Source organism: Bufo gargarizans, chromosome 3, assembly GCF_014858855.1.
Source record: "Bufo gargarizans isolate SCDJY-AF-19 chromosome 3, ASM1485885v1, whole genome shotgun sequence".
NCBI lineage: Eukaryota > Metazoa > Chordata > Amphibia > Anura > Bufonidae > Bufo > Bufo gargarizans.
This window is the reverse complement of record NC_058082.1, coordinates 278,741,369-278,755,600: the sequence shown is the minus strand read 5'-3', so window position 1 is coordinate 278,755,600 and position 14,232 is coordinate 278,741,369. Positions and strand designations below refer to the sequence as shown.

The 14,232-nt window shown below is 45.4% G+C and overlaps 1 protein-coding gene across 1 annotated transcript in view; it reads right to left on the bottom strand.

The window, feature by feature from the left end:
* Positions 1–14,232, bottom strand: part of DOC2B (double C2 domain beta) — an 895,105-nt gene that overhangs the window by 189,860 nt on the left and 691,013 nt on the right. The window lies entirely within an intron of this gene.

Below are 14,232 nucleotides of genomic sequence, written 5' to 3'. Positions count from 1 at the left end.
AAAACCTGGTCAGATAAGCCCACCATATACACCAGAGTGCCAGTGGATCTACTGGTGGGCACAGATGCTGACATAATATTGGACAATGAGCAGAAAACTACCCTATTTGAAAGTAATGTGCAGCTAGGGACAATTCTTAATTGTTGTAGTCACAAAGAGTAACATTTTTTATAAGGCTGAATAAAGACATCTGTCCATCCAGTTCGGCCTGTTCTCCTGCAAGTTGATCCAGAGGAAGGCAAAAAAACCCTGTGAGGTAGAAGCCAATTTTCCTCACTTTAGGGGATAACAATTCCTTCCCGACTCCAATCAGGCAATCAGAATAAATCCCTGGACCAACGACCCCTCTCTAGTAGCTATAGCCTGTAATATTATTACGCTCCAGAAATACATCCAGGTCCCTCTTGAATTCCTTTATTGTACTCACCATCACCACCTCCTCAGGCAGAGAGTTCCATAGTCTATCTGCTCTTACCGTAAAGAATCCTCTTCTATGTTTGTGTACAAACCTTCTTTCCTCCAGACGCAGAGGATGTCCCCTCGTCACAGTCACAGTCCTGGGGATAAATAGATGATGGGAGAGATCTCTGTACTGTCCCCTGATATATTTAGACATGGTTATTAGATCTCCCCTTGTCTTTTTTCTAAAGTGAATAACCCTAATGTTGATAATCTTTCAGGGTACTGTAGTTGCCCCATTCCAGTTATTACTTTAGTTGCCCTCCTCTGGACCTTCTCCAGCTCTGCTATGTCTGCCCATAACTGTACACAGTACTCAATGTGTGGTCTGACTAGTGATTTGTAAAGTGGTAGGACTATGTTCTTATCACGGGCATCTCTGCCCCTTTTGATGCAGCCTCATTATCTTATTGGCCTTGGCAGCAGCTGCCTGACACTGGTTACTGCAGCTTAGTTTGTGGTTCACCTAAATTCCTAGGTCTTTTCCCATGTCAGTGTTACCCAGTGTATTAGCATTTAATGTCACCCTAATGATAACAGCATAATTTAAGAAATGGAATTGCAAAAGTAGATATGATAGGATGTAAAAATGCCCGAAAATGAGGAACATAGCTCTCATTTTACAGTGTCCCAACCAGTCTCTGAGAGAAGAGATATTTCTATTTAATATTGCAGAATATTTCTACAGTCATTTAAAGGAAATAATTTGTTACTCCGGTCTTGTTCAGTGTCTGTAGAAATGTACTTTTAATAATGATGTGTCAGTTTTTAATACTAGCTCCTTTCTCTCTATTCAAATCAGTTTTCTGTCAAAGCCCCTGGAAATTCTTCACTTCACTATATAAATAACTGCACTCGTTAGCACATATGAATTCTGCTATAATTAGAGCGAGTGCAGCCTCGCAGCTACAACATTTAGATGGCTTTCTCCAATGCAAACAATTGAAATGAATATTAAAGTATGTTTGCTTTTCACATGTCAGAAAAAGAACAGAAGGAACACACTTAAAATAGAGTGGCTTAATTTCCTAGTGGCAGTCTGCAAGTGGAGCTGGCATCATTGGCAACACTTCTAATGTGTATAATGCAAATACATTTCATTAAATGTGAACTGGTATATCATAAGGGTCAGGGATCATGCATGTAGCCATATTACTGCTTTATTTTCTATGTGGTTGTAATAAAGCTGCCATAGAAGTGTATAAACGGTTTTAAGGGATCAAAGTAAGATAATTCAGAATAGATTTGTGGAAAAGGGGTATTCTGAAGATCAGCTAATAAGGTGTAGTAAAGAAGTGGAAGAAACAGCTAAAAGGGAAAAATAAAATTGATAATAAGGAAAGTATGGATTTTAGATTTGCCTTCATGACTCAGTATACAGTACATTCAGGGTTAATGAGAAGAGCAATTAAAAAGAACTGGGCTACACTAAAAAATGACCCACTGATAGGTAAAGAGATCCAACATTGTCCAAAGATTATTTTTAAGAACGCTCCGAATATCCGCAACCATTTAGTTGGCAGCGCGATTTTAGAAGAAAGGGAAAGAAAAAGAAAGAAAAATTCACAAGGTGCGGTTTCGGTGCGGCTTGTAAGAAAAGGGAGAGAAAAGATAGAAAAATTACAGAGATCCATTCCAATAACAGAAATAAAGATCTAAAAATCAAGGGGGAAATCACCTGTGAGAATGCTGGCGTCGTATATATGCTGGAGTGTCCGTGTGGCCTCCAGTATATTGGGCGTACCACAAGAAAATAAAAACTTTGGAGACCATGGAGATGGGTTGGAGACCATGGGGTCTCTATGCATTTTAAAAAACACCCATCAGAAAAACCCAAAAGGATTAACATTTGCCAGCATTAGTAGTGAACGGGAACTGGAGGGGAGGAGATTTTACAGAAAGAATCGATAAGTGCGAAGCAAGGTGGATCTATGAAATGAATACCCTACAACCAGGGGGACTCAATGTGGAGTTTGATTTGAAAGCATGTCTTAAAAGTGGATAATATATATTGGGAAGGATAAGAAAAGTGATGAGAAATCGCATGGTGCATTATGAATGGAAGGAGTAAAGGATATGAAAAATGAGTTTTTTGCCTTCTTCTGGATCAACTTGCAGGATAACAGATTGAACTGGATGTCTTTTTTCAGCCTTTATGTTACTATGTTACTATGTTTATATACTGCATACAATGCCAACAAAAAGAAGAGTAAGGCCTGATGCACACGAACGTGCGGTGTTTTGCGGTCTACAAATTGCGGATCCACAAAACACGGATGCTGCCCGTGTGTCTTCCTCAATTTGCGGAACGGAACAGACGACCCATTGTAGAAATGCCTATTCTTGTCCGCAAAATGAACAAGAATAGGACATGATCAATAATTTTTGCAGAGCCGCAGAACGAAGCAACGGATGCGGACAGCACACAGCTTGCTGTCCGCATCTTTTGCGGCCCCATTGAAGTGAATGGGTCCGCCCCCGAAAAAGGCTGCTCAGATGAGGAACCAAACCACGGTCGTGTGCATGAGGCCTAATAGAGAGGTAACATTAACTGGTGTCGTAGACCCTTATGCAAATGCAGGCTCAATGTCTTAAAATCCCTGTTGAGCAGCTCCAGTAGGACCTGAGCGCTGCTGAATGTAATGACACATTCAGGAGTCCTTGCATTCATGACCTCTTGGCTCATAGGGTCTCAGATTGGCCAGATAAATTAAATATAATACAGTTAATGGAAATATAAATAAGTGGTTGGCTCACACCTAGTGACTATGCTGGGTGCTACTAACTCGACTTGGGTGCCCAACCCAAAAATGTGCAATGTGAAGAAAAAAGGGAAGAAAAAATCAAATTATACCATTCACAACCACTAAAATACAATTGGTACTAATAAATGAATCCTAATCGGGTTTAAAGCACCCGATACTGATGCCACAGTCCTCTGGATATAAATGTTGCAATAGATTGTGCAAAATCCACTCTTGGTACTTGTAGTACCACAAACCGCATCCGAGTGTCCAAGCAAGGGCTGCCTTGAATACTTAGATTACCGCAAACCACTGATCAAATACCAGTGTCCCACAAATAGCCCCACCGGGTCACGTTGTATATGCTGGTATAGTTAGTGAACTTAAAAGTCCTTCCGTGGGTGTTTGCAGCAGACAATAGGGCCGCTCAGAGTAATAGAGCTGCTACGTGCACAATTTGGTGATGTAAATTCCTACCTGGTTCCTCTTGTCAGCTCCCGCTGGTGCGTCTCAAGATCCTCCACGAGAGGCGAGCTGCGCCTGTGAACCACTGAGGAAGGGGTGCAGACGCCCCGAAATGCGTCTGGTGAGAGGAAGAAAAGCGCCCACCTAACCTATTGGATCTTCATTGCATGGCCATGCGATAAAAAGGAGAAAAACTTTCTAACCTTAAGGACCGCTACAATATTGAGCTTTGGACGCTACGAATAAGGTACTATCCCTGCCTGCCTAGTCCCGCGATAGTGTGACGTCACTAGTACGAGACGGTCGACGCGAGACGCCGAAGTGGCCGGCGCAGCTCGCCTCTCGTGGAGGATCTTGAGACGCACCAGCGGGAGCTGACAAGAGGAACCAGGTAGGAATTTACATCACCAAATTGTGCACGTAGCAGCTCTATTACTCTGAGCGGCCCTATTGTCTGCTGCAAACACCCACGGAAGGACTTTTAAATTCACTAACTATACCAGCATATACAACGTGACCCGGTGGGGCTATTTGTGGGACACTGGTATTTGATCAGTGGTTTGCGGTAATCTAAGTATTCAAGGCAGCCCTTGCTTGGACACTCGGATGCGGTTTGTGGTACTACAAGTACCAAGAGTGGATTTTGCACAATCTATTGCAACATTTATATCCAGAGGACTGTGGCATCAGTATCGAGTGCTTTAAACCCGATTAGGTATAATTTGATGTGTATGTTATAATTTTATGCGAATTTTATGTGAATATTATTTGATTCAACTAAATCCTAATAAATATTCAATTGATTACAATATCCTATGGTCCAAGTGTGGTGAGTGCTCACTCCCCCTTTTTTCTTCATAATACAGTTAGTCAAGCCTAAATACACAAATTCTAAGCGCTCTAATATAAGCATTTTGTTTGATTATACAATTCCAATAAAGTCTAGTAAGATATATTTTTCCCAAGTGACTTGTCTGAATCTATTTAGTTTGTGTTTATGAATGTACAGCAGACAATTTACTGCTTATGGGTTTATTAATAATAGAGAGGAAGACAGCCAAGCAACTTAGACATGCTATTTATAAGCTGCACAGGAAGAACTACATCATGTTGGCATCTTTTGCTAGTATTTTTGCGACTATTAGTAAAAATTTAAAATTAAACTTGCTGGCCTTTACAATAACGAAATCCTCCATAGTTTTAAAATATAATAATTGTGACATTTATTTTTATAATTATCATCTTTACAGATACTTCAAAGAAGGGGAAGCCGAGGATTAAATAGGACGGTCACTAAATTGAAGGGGTTATGCTATGATTGATGTAAAAAATAAAAATTAGACATCATATAGGACATGGCAATCTCTTTGTAGAAAAACTAAAACAAGCTCTGTATCTCAAATGAAACCAGAGATTTCTCTATTTATTGCTCCAATTGTTCTGCTATTCCAGGCAGCCAGCTCAGGGAGCGTGTCTTTTCTTGGGCGTGTGTCCTTTCAGCAGTAGCAGTAGCTTTTTTCCTGTAACTGACACAGTCTCTAAAATAACATATGGCTAGTGGCAGTTGAAGATTAGAATCCATGCGACCACCTCAGTTAGGTGGACGGAGAAATAAGGAAAAGGACAAACAGCAGGTGGCAGCTTATAGATACATTTTATTGAACAGCTTAGCGACTATACTAAAGTGTTACACACATCATGGATAGGGATGAGCGAACCCGAACTCTATAGTTCGGGTTCGTACCGAATTTTTGGGTGTCCGTGACACAGACCCGAACCCGGACATTTTCGTAAAAGTCCGGGTTCGGTGTTCGTCGCTTTCTTGGCGCTTTTTGAAAGGCTGCAAAGCAGCCAATCAACAAGCGTCATACTACTTGCCCCAAGAGGCCGTCACAGCCATGCCTACTATTGGCATGGCTGTGATTGGCCAGTGAAGCATGTGACCCAGCCTCTATTTAAGCTGGAGTCACGTAGCGCCGCCCGTCACTCTGCTCTGATCAGCATAGGGAGAGGTTGCAGCTGCGATGTTAGGGCGAGATTAGGCAGTGATTAACTCCTCCAAAAGACTTCATTCAGAGATCGATCTGCAGCTGTGGATGATTGAACTGCTGCTATTGAATTGCTCACTGTTTTTAGGCTGCCCAGAGCGTTTTTCAGTCACTTTTTTCTGGGGTGATCGGCGGCCATTTCGTGTCTTGTGGTGCGCCAACACAAGCTGCCACCAAGTGCATTTAACCCTCAATGGTGTGGATGTTTTTTGGCTAAATCCTACATCAGGGTCAAGCTGTCACACCAAGTGCATTTAACCATCAATAGTCTGGTTATTTTTTGGCCATATACTACATCAGGGGCAAGCTGTCACCAAGTGCATTTAACCCTCAATGGTGTGGTTGTTTTTTGGCTAAATCCTACATCAGGGTCAAGCTGTCACACCAAGTGCATTTAACCATCAATAGTCTGGTTATTTTTTGGCCATATACTACATCAGGGGCAAGCTGAGCCTGTCACCAAGTGCATTTAACCCTCAATAGTGTGGTTGGTCAAGCTGTCACACCAAGTGCATTTAACCATCAATAGTGTGGTTATTTTTTGGCCATATCCCAGTCTAATTCTGTCAGTAAACGTATACCTGTCACCCAGTGCCTAAATACTAGGCCTTAAATTTATATCCAGCTAAATCTGTCGTTACTGCTGTGGCTGGTCAAGTTATTTAGTGTCCGTCAAAGCACAGTTTTTGTTCTGGGTTGAAATACAATTCCCAATTTAGCAATTTCCTAATTTATTGTTTTCTGCTGTATCAGAGCTATTTTAAATCTATCCCTAAAAGGGTATATAAGATTCAAGGTGCACATAGGGTCATTCATTCTGAATAACTTCACAGACACGCTACTGTGCATTTCCAAGTCTAATTCTGTCAGTAAACCTATACCTGTCACCCAGCGCCTAAATAATAGGCCTCAAATTTATATCCAGCTAAATCTGTCGTTACTGCTGTACCTGTATTAGTGTAATACGGTACCTAAATAGATAGCCAGATAGTGTTAGGTGTCTGTAAAAAAAGGTCTGAATTTGAATTCAATACATTGGGCCAAATAATATTTTTCTTATTGTGATGAACGGTAACAATGAGGAAAACATCTAGTAAGGGACGCGGACATGGTCGTGGTGGTGTTAGTGGACCCTCTGGTGCTGGGAGAGGACGTGGCCGTTCTGCCACAGCCACACGTCCTAGTGTACCAACTACCTCAGGTCCCAGTAGCCGCCATAATTTACAGCGATATTTGGTGGGGCCCAATGCCGTTCTAAGGATGGTAAGGCCTGAGCAGGTACAGGCATTAGTCAATTGGGTGGCTGACAGTGGATCCAGCACGTTCACATTATCTCCCACCCAGTCTTCTGCAGAAAGCGCACAGATGGCGCCTGAAAACCAAGCCCATCAGTCTGTCACATCACCCCCATGCATACCAGGGAAACTGTCTGAGCCGCAAGTTATGCAGCAGTCTCTTATGCTGTTTGAAGACTCCGCTGGCAGGGTTTCCCAAGGGCATCCACCTAGCCCTTCCCCAGTGGTGGAAGACATAGAATGCACTGACGCACAACCACTTATGTTTCCTGATGATGAGGACATGGGAATACCACCTCAGCATGTCTCTGATGATGACGAAACACAGGTGCCAACTGCTGCGTCTTTCTGCAGTGTGCAGACTGAACAGGAGGTCAGGGATCAAGACTGAGTGGAAGACGATACAGGGGACGATGAGGTCCTAGACCCCACATGGAATGAAGGTCGTGCCACTGACTTTCACAGTTCGGAGGAAGAGGCAGTGGTGAGACCGAACCAACAGCGTAGCAAAAGAGGGAGCAGTGGGCAAAAGCAGAACACCCGCCGCCAAGAGACTCTGCCTGCTACTGACCGCCGCCATCTGGGACCGAGCACCCCAAAGGCAGCTTCAAGGAGTTCCCTGGCATGGCACTTCTTCAAACAATGTGCTGACGACAAGACCCGAGTGGTTTGTACGCTGTGCCATCAGAGCCTGAAGCGAGGCATTAACGTTCTGAACCTTAGCACAACCTGCATGACCAGGCACCTGCATGCAAAGCATGAACTGCAGTGGAGTAAACACCTTAAAAACAAGGAAGTCACTCAGGCTCCCCCTGCTACCTCTTCTGCTGCTGCCGCCTCGGCCTCTTCTGCTGCTGCCGCCTCGGCCTCTTCTGCTGCCGCCTCGGCCTCTTCCTCCGCCTCTGGAGGAACGTTGGCACCTGCCGCCCAGCAAACAGGGGATGTACCACCAACACCACCACCTCCGTCACCAAGCATCTCAACCATGTCACGCGGCAGCGTTCAGCTCTCCATCTCACAAACATTTGAGAGAAAGCGTAAATTCCCACCTAGCCACCCTCGATCCCTGGCCCTGAATGCCAGCATTTCTAAACTACTGGCCTATGAAATGCTGTCATTTAGGCTGGTGGACACAGACAGCTTCAAACAGCTCATGTCGCTTGCTGTCCCACAGTATGTTGTTCCTAGCCGGCACTACTTCTCCAAGAGAGCCGTGCCTTCCCTGCACAACCAAGTATCCGATAAAATCAAGTGTGCACTGCGCAACGCCATCTGTGGCAAAGTCCACCTAACCACAGATACGGGGACCAGTAAGCACGTCCAGGGACGCTATATCTCCCTAACTGCACACTGTGTAAATGTAGTGGCAGCTGGGCCCCAGGCGGAGAGCTGTTTGGCGCACGTCCTTCCGCCGCCAAGGATCGCAGGGCAAGATTCTTTGCCTCCTGTTGCCACCTCCTCCTACTCAGCTTCCTCCTCCTCTTCTTCCACCTGCTCATCCAGTCAGCCACACACCTTCACCACCAACTTCAGCGCAGCCCGGGGTAAACGTCAGCAGGCCATTCTGAAACTCATATGTTTGGGGGACAGGCCCCACACCGCACAGGAGTTGTGGCGGGGTATAGAACAACAGACCGACGAGTGGTTGCTGCCGGTGAGCCTCAAGCCCGGCCTGGTGGTTTGCGATAATGGGCGAAATCTCGTTGCAGCTCTGGGACTAGCCAATTTGACGCACATCCCTTGCTTGGCGCATGTGCTGAATTTGGTGGTGCAGAAGTTCATTCACAACTACCCCGACATGTCAGAGCTGCTGCATAAAGTGCGGGCCGTCTGTTCGCGCTTCCGGCGTTCACATCCTGCCGCTGCTCGCCTGTCTGCGCTACAGCATAACTTCGGCCTTCCCGCTCACCGCCTCATATGCAACGTGCCCACCAGGTGGAACTCCACCTTGCACATGCTGGACAGACTGTGCGAGCAGCAGCAGGCCATAGTGGAGTTTCAGCTGCAGCACGCACGGGTCAGTCGCACTACAGAACAGCACCACTTCACCACCAATGACTGGGCCTCCATGCGAGAGCTGTGTGCCCTGTTGCGCTGTTTCGAGTACTCCACCAACATGGCCAGTGGCGATGACGCCGTTATCAGCGTTACAATACCACTTCTATGTCTCCTTGAGAAAACACTTAGGGCGATGATGGAAGAGGAGGTGGCCCAGGAGGAGGAAGAGGGGTCATTTTTAGCACTTTTAGGCCAGTCTCTTCGAAGTGACTCAGAAGGAGGTTTTTTGCAACAGCAGAGGCCAGGTACAAATGTGGCCAGCCAGGGCCTACTACTGGAGGACGAGGAGGACGAGGATGAGGAGGAGGTGGAGGAGGATGAGGATGAGGATGAAGCATGGTCACAGCGGGGTGGCACCCAAAGCAGCTCGGGCCCATCACTGGTGCGTGGCTGGGGGGAAAGGCAGGACGATGACGATACGCCTCCCACAGAGGACAGCTTGTCCTTACCCCTGGGCAGCCTGGCACACATGAGCGACTACATGCTGCAGTGCCTGCGCAACGACAGCAGAGTTGCCCTCATTTTAACGTGTGCGGACTACTGGGTTGCCACCCTGCTGGATCCACGGTACAAAGACAATGTGCCCACCTTACTTCCTGCACTGGAGCGTGATAGGAAGATGCGCGAGTACAAGCGCACGTTGGTAGACGCGCTACTGAGAGCATTCCCAAATGTCACAGGGGAACAAGTGGAAGCCCAAGGCCAAGGCAGAGGAGGAGCAAGAGGTCGCCAAGGCAGCTGTGTCACGGCCAGCTCCTCTGAGGGCAGGGTTAGCATGGCAGAGATGTGGAAAAGTTTTTTCAACACGCAACAGCTAACTGCACCACCACCTGATACGCAACGTGCTAGCAGGAGGCAACATTTCACTAACATGGTGGAACAGTACGTGTGCACACCCCTCCACGTACTGACTGATGGTTCGGCCCCATTCAACTTCTGGGTCTCTAAATTGTCCACGTGACCAGAGCTAGCCTTTTATGCCTTGGAGGTGCTGGCCTGTCCGGCGGCCAGCGTTTTGTCTGAACGTGTATTCAGCACGGCAGGGGGCGTCATTACAGACAAACGCAGCCGCCTGTCTACAGCCAATGTGGACAAGCTGACGTTCATAAAAATGAACCAGGCATAGATCCCACAGGACCTGTCCATCCCTTGTGCAGATTAGACATTAACTACCTCCCCTTAACATTATTGTACTCCAGGGCACTTCCTCATTCAATCCTATTTTTATTTTCATTTTACCATTATATTGCGAGGCTACCCAAAGTTGAATGAACCTCTCCTCTGTCTGGGTGCCGGGGCCTAAATATATGCCAATGGACTGTTCCAATGTTGGGTGACGTGAAGCCTGATTCTCTGCTATGACATGCAGAATAATTCTCTGCTGACATGAAGCCAGATTCTCTGTTACGGGTCCTCTCTCCTCTGCCTGGGTGCTGGGCCTAAATATATGACAATGGACTGTTGCAGTGGTGGCTGACGTGAAGCCTGATTCTCTGCTATGACATGCAGACTGATTCTCTGCTGACATGAAGCCAGATTCTCTGTTACGGGACCTCTCTCCTCTGCCTGGGTGCTGGGCCTAAATATATGACAATGGACTGTTGCAGTGGTGGCTGACGTGAAGCCTGATTCTCTGCTATGACATGCAGACTGATTCTCTGCTGACATGAAGCCAGATTCTCTGTTACGGGACCTCTCTCCTCTGCCTGGGTGCTGGGCCTAAATATATGACAATGGACTGTTACAGTGGTGGCTGACGTGAAGCCTGATTCTCTGCTATGACATGCAGACTGATTCTCTGCTGACATGAAGACAGATTCTCTGTTATGGGACCTCTCTCCTCTGCCTGGGTGCTGGGCCTAAATATATGACAATGGACTCTTACAGTGGTGGCTGACGTGAAGCCTGATTCTCTGCTATGACATGCAGACTGATTCTCTGCTGACATGAAGCCAGATTCTCTGTTATGGGACCTCTCTCCTCTGCCTGGGTGCTGGGCCTAAATATATGACAATGGACTCTTACAGTGGTGGCTGACGTGAAGCCTGATTCTCTGCTATGACATTCAGACTGATTCTCTGCTGACATGAAGCCAGATTCTCTGTTACGGGACCTCTCTCCTCTGCCTGGGTGCTGGGCCTAAATATATGACAATGGACTGTTGCAGTGGTGGCTGACGTGAAGCCTGATTCTCTGCTATGACATGCAGACTGATTCTCTGCTGACATGAAGCCAGATTCTCTGTTACGGGACCTCTCTCCTCTGCCTGGGTGCTGGGCCTAAATATATGCCAATGGACTGTTGCAGTGGTGGCTGACGTGATGCCTGATTCTCTGCTATGGGACCTCTCTCCAATTGATATTGGTTAATTTTTATTTATTTTATTTTTATTTTTATTCATTTCCCTATCCACATTTGTTTGCAGGGGATTTACCTACATGTTGCTGCCTTTTGCAGCCTTCTAGCTTTTTCCTGGGCTGTTTTACAGCCTTTTTAGTGCCGAAAAGTTCGGGTCCCCATTGACTTCAATGGGGTTCGGGTTCGGGACGAAGTTCGGATCGGGTTCGGATCCCGAACCCAAACATTTCCGGGAAGTTCGGCCGTACTTCTCGAACCCGAACATCCAGGTGTCCGCTCAACTCTAATCATGGATCAAAATCGACTAAGACCCCAAATAGGGGAAGTGTAGCACATACATTTCTATTGATGTATACAGATATGGGGGGTCATTTGTTAACACCAACATTTAAGACACCGGTCTTAATAAGCCCTCGAGCTGGCGTTGGATCTGCCAAAGTTATGTAGAGGCACTGCCCTCTATATAACTTCAGCGTATCCAGTGGCAGTCTAAATGTAAGACAGCTCCCTAGCTGGAATAACTTTTGCTCCGCAATCTCTGCAAGAAATACGCCTAATATAGGCGTTTTTCTGATAGTAAATGACCCCCTTAGTTCCTAGGCAAAATACTTTTCAAACATTTAAGAAAGCTATAGATTCAGTACATGACCTCAGATAAAAGATGGATTTATCTGAGACCATGTGTCTATTGATTCTTAAGACATTTGTGTCCAGTTTGAAAAGTATTTTGCCTAAGAACTGTGGGTGAGATTTATCAACCTGGTGTAAAGAAGAACAGGCTTAGTTGCCAATGGGAACCATTCAGATTCTACCTTTAATTAATTTTTCACAGCTCCTTTGGATATGATATATTTCTCCTATGCAACATTTTTTATTACATGCAAGTACAAAAGTATTCAGATGCTGATTTAAAAAATGCAAGAACAGTTTTCGTGGCACAACCCCTTTAAGGACTCTAAACTACAGGCTATCTAGAGCCATCTTGTGGTGAGAAATTTTGTGGAAACCATGAACAGTTATTGGGGTTTTCTCACTAAAGTAATGGCATATTGCTAGGATATGCCTTTGTATACTGATCGATGAGGGTCTAACTGCTAGGACGTTGTCATGCTTCGGTGTGGGAGGGAAACACCACACCAAGCATAGGAGGGAGGGGGGGGGGGCAGGGAATCAGGCCAGAGAGCTTGGGAAGGATGATTGAAACCTTCTAGTGAAAACCCTAACCAAAATCCTGACTGACTACCAGTATGAACAGACCCCAAAGATAGGTGAGTTCATATGCAGGAATACCTAGAGTCCTATCTAGCCCTATAGGACCCTGGTTGTAATGGCAGGGACGAGACAAACTGTTCCTCCAAAAGGAAGGACGAACAGGAGTCACCTACAGGCCTAATACAAACAATAGGGAAATGCAACACACAGAACCCAAACTAAATACAAAAGGGAAAGGAAAGACTTAACTTCAAAGGGGCTATGGAAGCACCAGGAACTTAGCCGAGATCCAATTACAAACTATCCACAGACATAGAAGCTATAAACCGCACAGCATAGTGGGAGAAGCAGCTATAAATAAGGAAGGTTAAATTACCACATTTAACACCTGCAGGCAAGGGGTGAGGCCATACTAGAAACAACACGGACTCCACAAGGAAAACCTGTCAGATCAAACAATGTGTTGCCAGTCTTACAGATCTCCTGCCACTCACTATCGCCGGGACGTCCGTATGTCTCGGTGCATTCATGACAGATGTCCTTAGCACTGCAGCTATTTTACTGATTTCCTTTACACAGGGGTGCTGCTGTCCAACAACTGTGCTTTAAACTACTATACAACACAAACCCATTCACTTGAATGGAGCTGCGTTGAAGTTCTGTACAGTAGGTGGCCTGGATTGCCCTCCTGTGCAGAAGAAATGCCAAAAGGACTCCTGTTTGTTTTTGCTCCAGATTGGCTGGTGTCCTAAAACTCCCAACAATCATATTGTTACACAATTTCCTAGTATATGATGGGAATACTCCATTAAGGCTTGTTGTAACCCATAGCAGCTGGAAGAATAGAAAGAGACGTCAGGTCAGCAATGACTGTTGTACTAAACACTAGGCATATCAATGGCAAATTGCATCATAGGGAGTAGCAAAACAGGACAAGTCACTGAAGCACAGTAACAAGATACCAGGAATAAGGTGTGAGGTCTAATGATCAGAAGCAGAACACAGAAATGATTCCAAGGGAAGGAGCTACATTCTCAGTATCTGCAGGACAGGACTCATACAGGAGGATTTATATACCAGAAGTCGCTTTAGGATATCATAGACACATTTAGTGTATATTTCCATCATTTTGATAGTGCAGTAGTTTTTTACAAAGCAAATCTATAGCAAAAATAAAAACAAAAAACAAACACTGGATGAATAACAGATACTGGAACAATTTTTTTTTTCTAATCTGTTTTTATTCTCTGATGGGCTCTTATTAAATTATGCACATATGGACAGTCAGAAAATCAATTCTGTCTGTTAGAAGCAGGTGTGGATTTGCACCATAATTTCAACCATTATTTAGGCTTTAGACTATATCTCTTTGTTTTACTGGTCACATCCACTTTTCTTGTCCATTTCAAATCTAGCAAGGAATCGGAAAAGTCATTTGTAACTTTTATGTGGAATAAGTTACACCAAAAACTGGTTTAGGCTACTTTCACACTTGCGGCAGTGTGATCCAGCAAGCAGTTCCGTTGATCCATCTCACAAATGCATTGCAAGAACGGATCCGTCTCTCCGCTTGTCATGCGGACAGACGGATCC